The sequence below is a fragment of the Amphiprion ocellaris genome, chromosome 7 (genome assembly GCF_022539595.1).
Source record: "Amphiprion ocellaris isolate individual 3 ecotype Okinawa chromosome 7, ASM2253959v1, whole genome shotgun sequence".
NCBI lineage: Eukaryota > Metazoa > Chordata > Actinopteri > Pomacentridae > Amphiprion > Amphiprion ocellaris.
Window position 1 is genome coordinate 33,042,262 of NC_072772.1, and position 13,793 is coordinate 33,056,054.

General features: G+C 37.5%; 1 protein-coding gene across 8 annotated transcripts in view; it reads left to right on the forward strand.

Annotated features, from left to right (window-relative positions):
* mark4b (MAP/microtubule affinity-regulating kinase 4b) overlaps positions 1–13,793 on the forward strand; it is an 83,028-nt gene that overhangs the window by 40,485 nt on the left and 28,750 nt on the right. The window lies entirely within an intron of this gene.

A 13,793-nucleotide genomic window follows, 5' to 3' on the forward strand; every position in this document is an offset into this window, starting at 1 on the left:
ACCGTTGTAGCGCTGATAACACACAGTGGGGCTATTGATGATGCCTCGCTGTGTGCAGGTCAGGACAGCGGGAAATAAAAACAAAACACGCTCTGTTAGATTTTACCTGACAGTTTTCCAGCCTTTTCCCGGTAATTCCTCATGTCTAGTTTCACCTGAAATGACACCAAATAGGACATTCCTTTTCTGAATTATCATTTAATGGTCATTTAAAAGTTAAAACAAGACGTTCCCACAGTCTGAGAAAGCTAAGTAGTGCTGAAATCCCAGGAAAACAAAACAGTCTGTCTTTCTAAATTCATTAAATTCCCTAATAGGGTTCAAAGCTTCCAACGTCTTACTCGGTCCAAACAGAGGATTTAGGTTCGGCTCATTGTGTTGTTACGAATTCCTGCTGTGAGAAAATGAACAAAGGTGGATAAAAAACACCACCTGATCATTTTTTATCCACAAATCCAGCGTTGGCTGTGAAATCTAAATCTTTTGTCAACACGTTTAGCGCTACAGCAGCACAGCAGGATTAATTACTGGCAGGAAGGAATAAATACGACTAAGGTTTAAATAGTTCTGTATGAGTTTTGCCATTTAGTGAAGCTCAGACATTCGATTAAATCAGTTTATAAGAATTAGTGATCATAAAAGACTCCATTTAAAGCTGTTTTCTGACATTATGGTCGCTTAAAAATACATGTACAAATTGAAACAAAGCTTATCATGTAACCTTTTAATGAAGAAATTAGGTTTATTAATAAGGTAGACCTATAGAATGATGCAATATTATATTTTTGGAAATTATGTCCTCATAGAATAGAATTAAATGAATTTATTTAGTGAAAATATACCAGTAAAAGTGATGCACAGTGAAATTTTGCAGTAGTTTATCAAAATTTTGTCACAAAACTTAAAAGCACACACTTCGCCACACAGTTTAAATGTTTTTGATGAAAATAATTATATTTATTGATAAATTAGACCTCTAGAATGATAGATTATTGTGTTTTGGGACATTATCCAGTCATAAAATAGGGCTAAATTAATTTATTTAGTGAAAATACACCAGAGAAAGTAATACACAATGAAATTTTACACTAGTTTATTTAAATTTTGCCACAAAACTTTTTAAAAAACACACTTCACCACACAGTTTAAATTTTAATGACAATAATTAGATTTATTAATAAGTTGGACCTCTACAATGATGCATTATTGTATTTTAGGAAATTATCTCCTCATATAACAGGACTAAATTAATGTATTTAATGAAAATAGAACAGTGAAAGTGATGCACAGTGAAATTTGACACTAGTTTATTTGAATTTTGTCACATAAACACACTGTTTATGTGATGTCAGGGTGTTATCACCACTTATTAAACTACTGGCCTCTGTTTTTCAGACAGAAATGAAGCCAGACTGATTGTAGTCTGTATATTTGCGTGTTTTTTGTGTGTCTCTGCCCCACTGGGAACACAAACTGAGCTTTTTTTCCTGAACTCCGGTTGTGAGATTCGCTATGTTTTTCCCAGAACATCATTTGCCTTCTGTTCCGACATTGATGCGGCTCATTAATTCCACCGTGGTTCTTCTCTTCGGGTCTTTGAGCTGAGATCCTGGTTGTATCGGGCCGGTTCAGCGCTGTGTGTGTGTGTGTGTGTGTGTGCGTGCGTGCGTGCGTGCGTGCATGTGTGCATCCTGCAGCTGTCCTGCCAGCGTTATTGCAGTAAGTGCAGGACACCACGCATGCTGCCAGGTGACACCGACTCTGTCTGTCACATGTCCTCCCACTCGCTGCTGCTCTCTCTTCCCTGCATTTCCTTTCTCTGTGTTCTCTGAACCAGAGCTGCAGCTGATGATTGCATCACTTTCACTAAATCAATTCATCCAGTCCGTAAATTACTAATATAATAGCCTGACTGCCTCTCATATGAGGGGATAATTCCCAAAAACACAATAATACATCATTCTAGAGGTCCACCTTATCAATAAATCTAATTGTTTTCCTTAAAAACATACAATGAGGGCTGTGGAATGTGTTTTTGGTCAAGTTTTGTGATGAAATTTAAACTAGCCAGTGTAATATTTCACCTTGCATCACTTTCACTGATACATTTTCACTAAATAAATTAATTTAGTACTTCTGCATGATTAAATAATTTCCTTAAACACAATAATGCATCATTCTAGAGGTCCATCTTATCAATAAATATAATTATTTTCATGAAAACAGATAAACTGTGTTGTGATGTGTGTTTTTGGTCTAGTTTTGTAGTGAAATTTTCATTTACTAGTGTAAAATTTCACCTTGCATCAATTTTGCTGGTATATTTTCACTAAATAAATTCATTTAGTCCTATTATATGAGGAGATAATTTCTAAAAACAAAATAATGCATTATTCCGGAGGTCTACTTTATTAATAAATCTAATTATTTTCATTAAAAACATACAAACAGTGCTGTTAAGTGTGGTTTTTTAAAGTTAAATATTCATTTTTAAGGGTTATAATACAAAGAAATGCCTTTTTTGGCAACTGAAATGGTAAACGTTTGGCAATTTTCCTTAATCAGTCACCAGAATTAACTAATCATTTCGCTAAATCTTCACTGAATGACATTTTAATGAATATATCGATACTAAAATGAACTGAAAACGCTTGCTGTCAGGTCCGTGTTTTGTATCTTTGAACGGGAGATTGATTTATCTGCTTCAGTGTTCCTAATGGAAATGCACATAATTTGCATTTTAATTTCCACGCCGTTAATATTCAAAAGTTGTAGAATTCAGAGACGAGTTGAGGAAACAGACGACTCTCTGTGAAGAAGCTGTTTCTCTGCTTCTCTCTACTGTAGCTTTATGCCCCATTTCCCTTCACTCTCCATTCTATCCGCTGCTCTAATTTATCTCTTTTTTTCTCCTCATCATCTCTTTATTTTGCTCTCTTTACCATAGCTCGGCGTCCCACTTTGGTCTCTCTTCCGTCCCCAGGCGTTGCGTTGCAGTAGTAGGTCTACAGTAATCACAGCTGTACTCTGCCGTCTACAATGTGCCTCTAAAACCTGCAGGGAGGCGCCGACTCTCGGGTTCTGGTCTCGTAAGAGAGTATTCAGTTTTTAGAGAGCAGCCAGTGCAGTTAAAGTGCGATTAGCATCCGTGTGTGTGCAGGTAACGACGCAACAAATGCAAAGTTTCATCAAAATCAAACACAAGTACTCCTAAATTATGCTAAAAGCGACCAGTACGGTTAAGTTTAGTTACAGATAAACTAAATGTTGTTGCACACAGCAGAAAACTGAAAGCTGCTCTCCCTAAACAGTTTATTCTTGTTTACGGCTTGAAAAAAATGTTTAATGGAAAAAAAATTTCTGCAGAAATAGAAACTAACTAACTAACTCACTCACTCTAGTAAAAGATGTGCAGACATTATAGATTGTATGTAGGCAAAAATTAAAAAACTCTATTTTTAAATGATTTTCAGACAAATCGGGACTTATCTCTTCATATAATCGGACCTGATTGATTTAGTGAAAATAAACCAGTGGAAGTGATTCACAATGAAATGTTACATTAGTTTGTTTTAGTTTTGTCACAAAACTTTACAAAAACACACTTCACAACACAGTTTATGTGATGTCAGGGTGTTTTCACCACCTAATAAAGTAAATACTGATGGATGGATGGATGGATGGATGGATGATGGATGGATGGATGGATGGATGGATGGATGGATGGATGGATCAGACACGTTACGTTTAAGAAAAATAAGAAAACCAAAAGAATGTGCAATTAACGTACAAATCATGTTCATTGAAGATTTAAGGTGCAAAAATTGCTGGTATTTACAATAAAAAAAGAATATTACAAAGTTGAAGTACAGTGGATTCTTATAGTGGATTTTATTGCACAGTTGAGTCAATGACTTATATTCTAACTAGAAGTGTAACAGTGTAAGATTTAAGAATAATTATTGTAATATTAGGTTTTGGTCCAGTTAAAATGCTTAATGTAATGCAGAAAACAGGACAGATTTCATTTAAAATACTGGAATTCAGTAAGATAATGTTGACGTAACTGTTTGACTGATTTTTATTTTGCCTCACTCCGACACTGGAGCAACTTACATGTCATAAAATACAAAGTAAGTTTTCATTTCAAGGCATAAAACAGTTTAAATGTTAATTGTCTCTGTGTAAATAACATTCAGGACGTGCTAGTTGGAATAATTAGGTGCCAAAAATGCTGGTATTTACAATAAAAAAAGAGTACTACAAAGTCTAAGTACAGTATAAAAATAGAAATAATAATGAACATAGTGAATTCTTATTGTGGATTTTATTGCACAGAGGACATATATTGTAACAAGAACTATAACAGTATAAAATCTAAGAATAATTGTTGTGATTATTAGTTTTTTTTCTAAGAAAATATTTAATATAATAAAGAAAATGACAGTTTTCATTTTAAACACTCAAATTTAGTAAGATAGCATTGCAGCAATTGTTTGACTGTTTTGTTTTGACCATGTTTGTCACTCTGGAGCTACTTACATGTCATAAAACACACAGAAACCTTTCATTTCAAGGCATAAATCAGCTTAAATGTTCATTGTCTCTGTGCAAATGCACAAATAATGTGCAAGTCATGCTGGTTGAAATAATAAGGTGCCGAAAATGACAGTATTTACAATAAATAAATAAAATAAAATAATAATAAATATAAATAATATATAATAGATAATAATAAACAATAAAATTAATAAATATAATAAATAATACAATTATAAATAATACAATAAATAGATATAATAAATAGTGATAAAATTATAAATAGATATAATAAATAATACATTAAAAAATAATAAATAATATAAATAAAAGCTAATAATAAGCTTATAGGAGGAATGTTTGTGTCCTTTATTTGTAGATTTTTGGCTCTATATTACTGAGGTGGTGTTGTTTTGGCGTTCATATTTTGAAGCTTCACGTCTGTAACAGCGACAAACTGAACCCAGTGTTAGTTTTGTGCTCTTTCTCCTCCTGGTGCGTGTCGTTGGATAATCTGCCGGACTATGGAGGGCCCCATCAGGGGCCCCATCAGGGCCCCATCAGGGGCCCCATCAGGGGCCCATCAGGGCCCCATCAGGGGCCCCATCAGGGGCCCATCAGGGCCCCATCAGGGCCCCATCAGGGGCCCCATCAGGGGCCCCATCAAAGGCCCGGCGCTACTCTGAGAGCAGGAGAGTTTCGTCGGCAGCCCTCCAGCTCTGTGTGGAAGCCGACTGCATGCGGGACGGAGTTCGGGGCCGCTATCTAAGTGTGTTTTGTCCCTCGCCCAGGCCCCCGTCAGCCAGGAGCTAAATTCCAGACGGGCAAACAAAAGGGGCGGTCGTGTCGGGGTTGGGAGGTGGGGGAGATTTAGGGGGCTTTGGCTCAGCAGCAGAGACCCTGAGAAAGAGAAGATACAGAGCAGAACCGAACACAACAGACCGAGTGTGTGTGTGTGTGTGTGTGTGTGTGTGTGTGTGTGTGTGTGTGCGTGTGTGTGGTTCCATGTATGATAACAGGCAGATACAAGCCTTTGTGTGCATGTGTAATGCCATTATCTGGCTGGCTGTTGTTGTACCGCAGCATATTGTCCCTGTGTGGGTGTCTGTGCATAATCATATTCTTGCTGCTGTATGCATTGTTGTTATTGTGCCGGCATGCAAAGGGGGAATAATTAGACAATAAAGGGACAAGAGGGCAGACAAAGTGGAAGCAGAAGGTTTTCTCACAAGCTGCTCTTCAAAGGAACAGAAGAAGAGAAGAAGAGACGTGTGATGCTTTGCTTTGGAGCCTAGGTTCTGACTTTCTAAAGAAGGTGGCTTTCAATGTTTGAAGAGCCATAACTTGAGAAATAATGCAGCTGGAGTTCTGACGTTTTGCAGGATCATTGATGTGTACATGTCGTCTTCAACAGTAGAACCCTGCTGTGATAGGACAATGCAAACCAGTTATATGATGGTGCAAATTGGTCAGTTTTTTTATTCTTCCATCATCACAGAAACATTTAATATCAGCAACGATGTTGGTAAATTACAAAAAGACATAAAATAGCTGCATAGAGACACAAAACAACATCACCAACACACTAAACACTTGAAAAAGATGCATTACAACTACAAAAATGCACAAAATGACCACAAAGAGACACAAAACAACATCACAGGCACATTAAATACTAGCATAGAGTTGCAAAACTACAAAAAGACAGATATTGACAAGACACAAAATTACAACAAAATGACACCAAATTACCACAAAGAAAAACAAAACAGCATCACAGACACACTAAAAACCTACAAAGTGATGCAGAACTACAAAAAAAGCAGAAAATGACCACAAAAAGACAAAATTAGCACAGAGACACAAAAAAATCACAAATGCACGAAACACACAGAGATGAAAAACAACTACAAAAAGGTACAAAATGACCCTAAAGAAATACAAACTGACCACAAAATGACCACAGAGAGACACAAAACAACATCACAGATGCACTACACACTTTAAAAAAGATGAAAAACAACTACAAAAAGACACAAAATGCCTACTAATGGAGAAATTGGCAAATTTTATCAAAAAAGTTTTCTTTTTCCAATATTCCACCAACCATAAAACCTTTATTATTCACTCTAAGTGGCAGTGATTGGCGCCAATAGAAGCTTTAATGTTGAGTATGGTGCCAGTCAGAGGCATCCTTTATGAGAAAAAATGATAGAAATTACATTTTTTGCCTTTGTGCAAAGAAAATGGCGTAAAAAACCAACACGACTCCATCTCCTTTAGGAATATTTAACTCAAAAGCTACCTAGGACCCCACATTGTACACAAGGTCAACTCAATCGATATTCAACACTCTAAGAAAAAGATTGAAGATGGCCAGGCGTGAGGCGTGCAGTGAATTAAATTAGCCTTCCCAGGATTCTTATGATCTGAGTCACCCGGCAGTACGAGGCCGGAATTAAACTGCAGCTTCTCTTCATTAATGATTCAGCTTCTTTCATCAACAGGCCTGAGAGCTGCAGTTACTGCTGTGCATTAAGCGGCCGGGAGGAAGTTCTAATGTATGGTAGTTCTAATCGGGTACGATGCCAAAGGGGCGGAGCCTCCAGCAGCAGCAATGACAAACAAGGTTACAAATGAATTCAGGTGTTCCTCAGTGATGCACAGAAGAGCTGTTGCTTATTAGAGTCTCAAAACATATTTGCAAGACAACGGTAGTAAACAGTAAAATATGAAATGACCACAAAGAGATACAAAATTACCACAAAATGATGACAAAAAGACACAAAACGACTACAAGAATTCACAAAATGACTACAAGGGGACACAAAATAACATCATAAATGACCACAAGGAGACACAAAATGACTACAAAGAGACACAAAATGACCACTAAAAGACACAAAACACCACAGACACACTAAACACTTACAAAGCGATGCAGAACAACTACAAAAAGACACAAAATGACCACAAATGTCTCTGGCTTTAACGCACAAGTATTACATTAGCTTTAGCTCAGTCGTTAGCAGAACCACATACAGAAAGAACTCCAGCTTTTCGCCCAGTTTGGACAGTTGTGCTCCATAACGAGGACTGGTTTCTTCTAGAGTTTTGCAGGAGGTGCTGTACAGTGTTTGAGCTAAACCGCTGCAGTAATGGACTGAAAGCTTGTCTGTCTTTTGCAGACGCTCTCTGGAACAGAGAGTTATTCACAATAAGTGCTCTGATGTGGGAGCAGACAGTTTATTCTTCCCTCTCATTCTGTCCTTCTTTGTCTTTTCCCCCATTTTTTCCTCCTCTGGATTACTCTGGTCTTGTGATTGGCGGCGGCTGATAAGACTGAGTGTGTTTCTTTCATATTGTGCACAGGACTGCAGTGTGTTCGACTGTTTCTGCATCTTTGTTTTCCTCATGCTAACCCTGAAAGCTAACCCTGAAAGCTAACCCTGACTGGATGAGCAGGTCGAAGGTCAACAGACTGGCAGGTCAGACGTATGCATCAAACCCTCGCAGCATTTCTCACAAAGCCAGAGAGGAGAAAACGCCACAGTCGGTCATTAAGTTGCTTTGTGTAAATCCTTGTTAAAAGACAATGAGAGCTCTGACTTAGCAGTTGATTCGTGGCAGGGAGGAGAGAAAGATGGAGAAAATGCTGGAAAGCTGATTAAAGCAGCCTGAAAGGAGATGAGAGGGCAGAAAGAAGGGAAGAGTGAAGGACTAGCATGGCTTGGAAGCATTTTCTAAACACAAAATTATATCAAGGCTACCCATAACCCTTTAAAAACACACATAAAAATCTATATTTTACATTTACATATATATTTATATTTGCATTTTACCACAAAAAGACACAATGACCACAAAAACACACAAAATGATCAGGAAAAAGACACAAAACGGCCACAAAAAGACAAAATGACCAGAAATAGACACAAAGTGACCACAATGAGACACAAAACACCACAGACAAAAAAACACCCTCAAAGAGATGTAAAACAATTATAAAAAGACACAAAATGAATACAGAATGATAAGAAATGGACACAAAACAACACCACAGATGCACAAAACACTTACAAAGTGATGAAAAACAACTACAAAAAGACACAAAATGACCACAAAGAAACACAAACAACTACAAAAAGACACAAAACAACTCCACAGACAAACAAAACACCCTCAAAGAGATGTGGAACAATTACAAAAAGGCACAAAATTACAACAAAAAGACACAAAATGATCAGAAATAGACACAAAACAACACCACGGAGGCACGAAACACAGAGCAATGCAGAACAACTACAAAAAAGTATAAAATGACCACAAAGAGACACAAAATGGCCACAAGGAGACACAAAATGACCACAAAGAGACTCAAAATGACCACAAAGATACACAAAATGACTACAAAAGAAACAAAATGACCACAAAGATACACAAAATGACCACAAAGAGACAGAATTATCAAAAATAGACCCAAAACAACATCACAGACAAACTAATGCGGCCTGAAAGGAGATGAGAGGGCAGAAAGAAAGAAAAAGTGGACTAAAATGGCTTATCAGCATTTTTTAAACACAAAAGACTATCTTTAACCCTTTAAAAACACCAAAACAGATGTATATTTTAGTGTACAAGGGCTGCACATGACAGCAGCTGTGTGTCAGTGGGCTGGATGTGCCTCTAAATGTGCAGCTCCTGCCATGTGTCTGGCGTTCCATGACTTTCCACAACCCCCCGGGGAGCCGGAGATCCCAGCCCAGGGATTAATACCTGGGTTTGCATGGCAACTGTGACGTGGGGGCATCGCCGTGGGAGACAGGGAGGCTGACTGTAGGCAGGAGGAATATAAAAGAAGGCCAGACAAAACACAATTTTTGGTTTTACTTAGAATAAATGCAACATATAGTCTTTAATTTTGCAGCTACGAGTTCAATAAGGGGCGTCAGTATCACCTCCCGGCACGTCGTTACAGCAGCCTGACATGAGGATGGATCGGATCAATACCAGTGACTCAGCAATTTCCTGTCCGGTTGCTACGGTTCTTAAAGCCGTACTCTCTCCTGGAGACAATCCCCAGTTGTCGTTTTTACCCTCTAAATATGCAACATCCCAGCAAGCAGCGTTGGCAGATTGGATTTCTCACTTAGTGGTCCAAGAAGGCAGGAAAAAGAGGAGTGGAAATGTGGGAGAGGTGAATGAATTTAGGAGGGAGAGAGAGGGGGAGGTGAGGGAGGAGAGACTTAGCCGATAATTCTTCTTAAAGCTCAGATGAACAGCTGATGCACCATGCACTTAATTCAATTACACACACTCCCACCGGACCTGCGTCTGTGTTTACGACGATGCTTCCCGTTTTAACAGCACCGAGTAGAAGAACCGACAGAAGAATAGAAACTCGCCTTAATAACACTTTGCTTCCTACGTGTGAATGCTTCTCTTGCACAACGCCGTTCTTCCTCATGCATGTTCGCTTCGGAAATATCCGACAGGATGCGAAAGCGCTGCAGCTGCTCATTCATATGAGGTGTTAACTGTCTAATAGAAATCGGTTTATTGCTGGAGGATGAGAGAACTGAAGTGTCGTCTGTTCAGAGTGACACGTTTTTGATGCCATAAATCATTAAAAAAAGAAAAAACTACAGTTGTATTTCTTAGATTTAAGTACAAAAAGACACAAATTGACCATAAAGGGACAAAAAATAATTCAGTTCACACAAGATGATCACAAAAAGACATGAAACTGCTATATAGACACACTAAACAGCTACAAAGAGTCACAAAAATACACAAAATTCACACAGAGAGACATAAAACAACATCACAGACACACTAAACACTTACAAAGACATGCAGAACAACTACGAAAAGACATAAAATGACCACAAATAGACGCAAAATGCCCACAGAGACACAAACCAACATCAAAGACACACAAAACACCTTCAAAGAGATGCAAAAACCGCTACAAAGAGATATAAAATGATCAGCAATAGACACAAAACGGCATCACGGACACAGTAAACAGCTACAAAGAGTTGCAAAAAGACACAAAGTTCACACAGAGACACAAACCAACATCACAGACGCACTAAACACTTACAAAGAGATGCAGAACAAATACAAAAGGACCACCAAGAGACACAAAATGGCCAGAAATAGACACAAAACAACATCATGGACACACTACTGACATAGAGTTGGAAAACTACATAAAAGCACAAAATGACCACAAAGAGACACAAAAGACACAAAATAGCCACACATGCACAAAACAACATCATACACACACTAAAAACCTACCATGAGATGCAAAACAACTACAAAAAGACAAAAAATGACCACAAATTAACACAAAACAATACAAACACATTTAACACTTAATAGATGCAAAATGACTACGAAAAGATACAAAATTACTACAGAAAGACACAAAATTACCACAAAAAGACACAAAACAACATAGACTAAAATCCTACAAAGATAAGCAAAACAACTAAAAAAAGACACAAAATGACCAGAAATAAACACAAAACAACATCACAAACGCACTTAACACTTATGAAGACATGCAAAACTACAAAAAGGCATGAAGAGACCACAAAGAGACACAAAACAACATCACAAACGCACTTAACACTTATGAAGACATGCAAAACCACAAAAAGGCATGAAGAGACCACAAAGAGACACAAAACAACATCACAGACGCACTAAACACTTAAGAAAAGCTGCAAAACAACTACAAAAGACACCAAATGCCAACAGAAAGACACAAAATGACCACAAATAGACACAAAACAACATTAAACAAATACATTAAATACCGGCACAGAGTTGCAGAACTACACGGGCCAAAATTTTTACATAAACTGATCTAAAGAAGCATGATTTTTTTCTCTTTACTAAAACATACTTGTTAGTTATTTGAATGTGTCAGTTTTGTATTTACTGTGCATAAATATATACACTGTACTATATCCTGCAAATACTGTCTGAGTGTGAATACAGGAGAATGTGCGCCTAACAAAACACAACTAATTGGTTTCCTCGGGGTCCGTTGGATACCAGGAATGTGTCTCCGATCATGTGGACTGAACAGTCAAACACTCGTCACCTCAGGCGACTGTGAAGTTATGTCACTGTGGAAAAGTTGTCGCTTCACTGTGAGGAATTCCTCCAACATGTAGCTCAAAGGAAAGTCCGATGAGAGGCTTGGCAAAGAAATAAACGCACAAAAAAACCCAAATATTGTTAATTAAATGTGCAAAAAATGTGGTTTAGATGTTGCATTTACCACCTTTCTCTCTTTTTGCGTGTATCTTTTCTCTTCAAGTTGTAGTTTTAGTCACTTATTTGCATCCTAGCAGACAGTTAAATGAAAGAGTCGATATCATGTATGTATGATGATATGAAGCTAACGTGAGCAGCTGCTTTATTTAGCATAATAGTGTACATGACACACCAGCTGTTTCCCTGCTGTTTCCACTATTCGTGCACCGCTGGTTTCATCCTTATCTTAAACAAACATGAAAATGCATATTTCCCATAATGCCAAGCAGTTTCTTTTTAATAATGTCCTATATTTGAGGTATTTAACAGGATGACAGTTCACTCAGATTTTCTTTCTAGACGCAAAACAGCATCAGAGATGCACTAAACACCTTCAAAAAGATGCAGAATAACAACAAAAGAACATAAATTGGCCACAAAAGGGCACAAAATGACCAGAAATAAACACAAAGCAACATCACAAACACACAACACTGTTGAAGAGGTGCAAAACAACTACAAAAAGACAAAAAATGGCCACAAAGAGACACAAAATGACCAGAAATAAACACAAAGCAACATCACAAACATACTTAACACTTACAAAGAGATGTGAAACAACTACAAAAAGGCACAAAGTTACCACAAAGACAAAAAAAATCACAGCAGAGACACAAAAAATTATCACAGATGACCTCAACACTTTCAAAGAGATGCAAAACAGCTACAAATAGTCACAAAATGACCACAAAAAGATACAAAATCATAGCAGAGACACAAAACATCACAGACGCACTAAACACCCTCAGAGATGCAGAACAGTTACAAAAAGGCACAAAGTGCACACAAAAAGATACAAAATCACCACAAAATGACACAAAATTACCACAAGACACAAAATTTGAAAAATAAACAGAGAACAACATCACAAACACACTTAAAACTTATGAGGAGACGCAAAACAACTACAAAAAGGCACAAAATGACCACAGAGACACAAAACGACCACAAAAACACACAAAACATCACAGACACATTTATTACCAGCACAAAGTTGCAAAACAACTACAAAATTACCAAAAAAGGCACAAAATGACCATGAGACACAAAATGACTTAATGTCTTTGACTGAAAAAAATCTTAATATTTGTTTTTTGCTGTGTATTTGACTAATTATCACTAACCTAAGGTCACTTTTTTCATCTTTTAAACATCATTTAGTGGCTGTAAAATACTTTTTAACCCTTTCATGAGTGTGAAATAATTTCAACAAAATTAAAATCGACCTACTTTGCAGATTTGCAGTGGATTTTTCTGTGTTGCCTCTAATTAAGCTGCACAGGAATATAAATATGAGGAAATCTAACCATGCAATCTAGCAAGAAAATGCGGATTGTACTGAGTTTTATATTCTGAGGCAGAGTGGAATCAGGGAGGAGTGTTTCCCAGGGCAGCTGAGGTTCACCTACTAGAATGAAGGCATCGCTGCATTCCGGCTTTTGTATTCTCCTTCTTTTCACTGGCTTTTCTCTCTGTCTCTTCCTTTTTTTATGCTTTTTTTCTGTGTGTCGTATGTAATTTATTCTTCAGGAATTTTTCACGAGGTGAGTGAGAAGAAAAAGATACCAGCGCTGCTAGTAATGAAGCACCGTTTCACCCCCTCGCCTTTTTGTTTTTTACTTTGTCTTCTTGCCTTTGCCTCCCTCTATGCCCCTCATCTCCTGTGCATTGCTAATATTGCTCATTTTCTTTTTCTCTTTTTGCCGACACACTCCGTTGCAGCACAAGGGTTAGGGTTAGGTTATTTGTCCTGGTTTTTGACAGAAAATGGCCAGAAATAAATGCAAAACAACATCACAGACACAGTAAACACTTCTGAAGAGGTGCAAAACAACCACATAAAGGCACAAAATGACCACAAAAACACACAAAATCACCACAAAGAGACACAAAATGACCACAAATGACACAAGACAACA